This window comes from Otolemur garnettii, unplaced genomic scaffold, assembly GCF_000181295.1.
Source record: "Otolemur garnettii isolate 467f Iridium unplaced genomic scaffold, OtoGar3 scaffold00045, whole genome shotgun sequence".
In the NCBI taxonomy this organism is placed as follows: Eukaryota; Metazoa; Chordata; class Mammalia; order Primates; family Galagidae; genus Otolemur; species Otolemur garnettii.
In genome coordinates this window covers 6560386-6563818 of record NW_003852440.1, presented here as the reverse complement: position 1 = coordinate 6563818, position 3433 = coordinate 6560386, and positions in this window count along the sequence as shown.

Genomic DNA, 3433 nt, shown 5'->3' with positions numbered 1-3433 from the left:
GGTGCCTTAGCCACTTGAGCCACAGGCGCTGAGGCAAGCCAAAAGATTCTAAAGGCAATACATAGTTAACTGGATCACGTGCAAATTCCTTCACAAATTCCTCCTATGAGCCTGATTCAACCTGCACAGACAATTTACAAATATTTTAAACCTTCTGGATTACCCTATCACTTTCTTTAATAACCATTCTGTATCAGGACAAAATTTACCACAGAAGATCCTTTTCTTACACAATGCCATTTTCCTTTCTGTCTAATTTTTCTTACTCTCAAAAAACCACTTTTCAAGCTGGGCACTGTAGGTCAGTGGTTAGGGCACTGGCCACATGCTCTGGGGCTGATGGGTTTGAACCCAGCCCAGGGTTGCTAAACAAACAAACAAAAAATGGCTGGGCACCTGTAGTCCCAGCTACTAGGGAGGCTGAGGCAAGAGAATAGCTTAAGCCCAAGAGTTTGAGGTTGCTGTGAGCTATGACACCACAGCACTCTACTGAGGAGGGCAAAGTGAGACTCTGTCTCAAAAAAAAAAAAAAAAAAAGGAAATGAAAAGAAAAATTAGCTAGTGGCACTTTGTGTACTTTGCCAGGGACACAGATAAGAGATAAAAAGCAACGGAGACTGGCTCCGCTCTCTCGTAGAGACGAAGAAAGGGTCAAGTTTGCAGCGTCCCACTGTAGAGGCTGACACTGCTACCACTGAGGGATGACTTGCAGGGTAGGATGCAAGAGAACAAAAGGGCCTTTGTACTCTCTCTCTAAACATTAGAATTTCCCTTTCTACTCCTTAAGCCAGGTCTGTAGGGCTTTGGCCCTCTGTACCCTAACACTCACTTTCAGATTTACAGTTCTGGCTTGAGGGAAACCAGAGAGGGAAAAATGGTAGACTCATTACTGGTTCAGTAGTACTTCAGATTCCACAGATCTTCCCCAGTCCACCTCCTACTATTTTCTTTTCTGAGTCTTTGAATAGCTGCTGCACATAATCACTGTGGGAAAACCACAGTAGTACATACTTACTCCATCTTATCTGGAACCAGGCCAACTTCAGATTTTGGAATAGAAATACTCAACCTGTAGTACATTTTTTTTTTGAGACAGAGTCTCACTTTGTCGCCCTCAGTAAAGTGCCATTGTGTCATAGCTCACAGCAATCTCAAACTCTTGCGCTCGAGCAATTCTCTTGTCTCAGCATCCCAGGTAGCTGGGACTATAGGCATCAGCCACAATGCCCAGCTATTTTTTTGAGATGGAACTCACTCTTGCTCAGGCTGGTTTTGAACTCGTGAGCTCAGGCAATCCGCCGGCCTTTGCCTCCCAAGTTCTGGGATTACAGGTGTGAGCCACCTCGCCAGACTCAACCTGTAGTATTTTTAACATAAGAAAGAGGGGTTAGGTATGGTGGCTCACACCTGTAATCCTAGCACACTGAGAGGTCAAGGCAGCCTGAGTTCTTGAGCTCAAGAGTTTAAGACCAGCCTGAGCAAGAGCGAGACCCCTGCCTCTACTAAAAATAGAAAAATTAGCCTGTAGGCTCAGTGCCCATAGCACAATGGTTACAGTGCCAGCCACAAACACTGAGGGTGGTTGGTTCAAACCCGGCCCAGGCAGCTAAACAACTGCAACAAAAAAATAGCCGGATGTTGCGTGAGATTGCTGCGTGAATCGGTGCCACAGAGGAAAAGTCTGCACTGAAATGTCTATAAGAGGGGAGACTGCTAATTACTCTGGCAAAACAGCCCCTAACTTTATTTCTTGCAAGCTTATATAGTCTTAACAATACTAAGTTCTGCACATACACATTCTAATAATAAAACTAATTGGCAGCCAATGGTTTATGTAAGAGTACAAAGAAGCCATAAAGAGCAACCATAAAAACTTATTCAGGGCAGCACCTGTGGCTCAGTGAGTAGGACGCCAGCCCCACATACCAAGGGTGGTGGGTTCAAATCCATCTGCGGCCAAACTGCAACAACAAAAAAAATAGCTGGGTGTTGTGGTGGGCACCTGTAGTCCCAGCTACTTGGGGGACTGAGGCAAGAGAATCACCTAAGCCCAAGAGCTAGAGGTTGCTGTGAGCTGTGATGCCATGGTACTCTAACAAGGGCAACAAAGTAAGACTCTGTCTCTAAAAAAAATAAAAAACCCAAACAAAACTTATTCAGCCATTTGAGAAAACAGGTGCAACTTGTAACTGAAATGTGCATTAACTTATCTTGTTTCTCAGCTCTCAAGGTCCCTTCCAGGACATTCCAGAGACAGCCAGACTCTGCTTTCAGGGTCTACCTCCAGCATGATTAGCTTTCTAATCAATTCAGAGGGTCTTAAAGGAACATCTCTTCATGTGGACTCTGAGAAGGCTTCTTTAAACATAAGTCAATGGCACTTGAAGTTACGTTGCGGTTACACGAAGTGTTGAGGTTACACCAGGCATTGTGGCAGGCGCCTGTAGTCCCAGCTACTTGGGAGCCTGAGGCAAGAGAATCACTTAAGCCCACAAGGTTGTTGTGAGCTATGATGATACTGCACTCTACCTAGTCTACCTTGAACAATAGCTTGAGACTCTGTCTCAAAAACAAACAAAACATTTTTTTTTATTTTGTGGAAGCAAAAACAGAAATTTTAAATTAAAGGATTTCATATAAACACAAAAAGCACATTCTCCATGTAGGCAAGTTTGTTTCCTAATTACTAAAAATGGCATTTATTAATGAGCACAGCTTAGCAGAAAAGGCAGGCATAACCTGTAAATAATCACTACTTTAGAATTATGAGTTGCTGGGCACAGTGGCTCACTCCTGTAATCCCAGCACTGTAGTAGGCTGAGTTGGGAGAATTACTTGAGCTCAGGAGTTCAAGACTTGTCAGTGAGATACTGATTCATAAAAAAATGGAAGACCCAGTGGGGTGCTGAAGAGAGCACCTGTAATCCCAGAAGCTTCTGGAGGCTGAGGCAGCAGGATGCCCACAGGCACAGTCTGAGTTTGCGGTGAGCTATGATGCCATTGCATTCTGCTCAAGGCATAGGGCGGAGCTCTGTCTCCAAAAAATAAAAAAATAAAAATAAAAACAAAATAAAATTATGAGAAAACTTCTAAGACCTGGTTCCTAATTCAAGGAAACAACCCTGCCATCAACATACAGCTCAGAAGGCTAACAAACATGAAAAAATGCTCATCGTCCCTAATTATCAGAGAAATGCAAATCAAAACCACCCTACCACCTAACTCCAGTGACAATGGCCCACATCACAAAGACTCAAAGCTGCAGATGCTGGCATGGTTGTGAAGAGAAGGGACAGAATACTTTTGCACTGATGGAGGGACTACAAACTAATACAACCCTTTTGGAAGGAAGTATGGAGAACCCTCAAAGAACTCAAACTATACTTCCCATTTGATCTTGCAATCCCATTACTGGGCATCCAGTAGAAAAAAA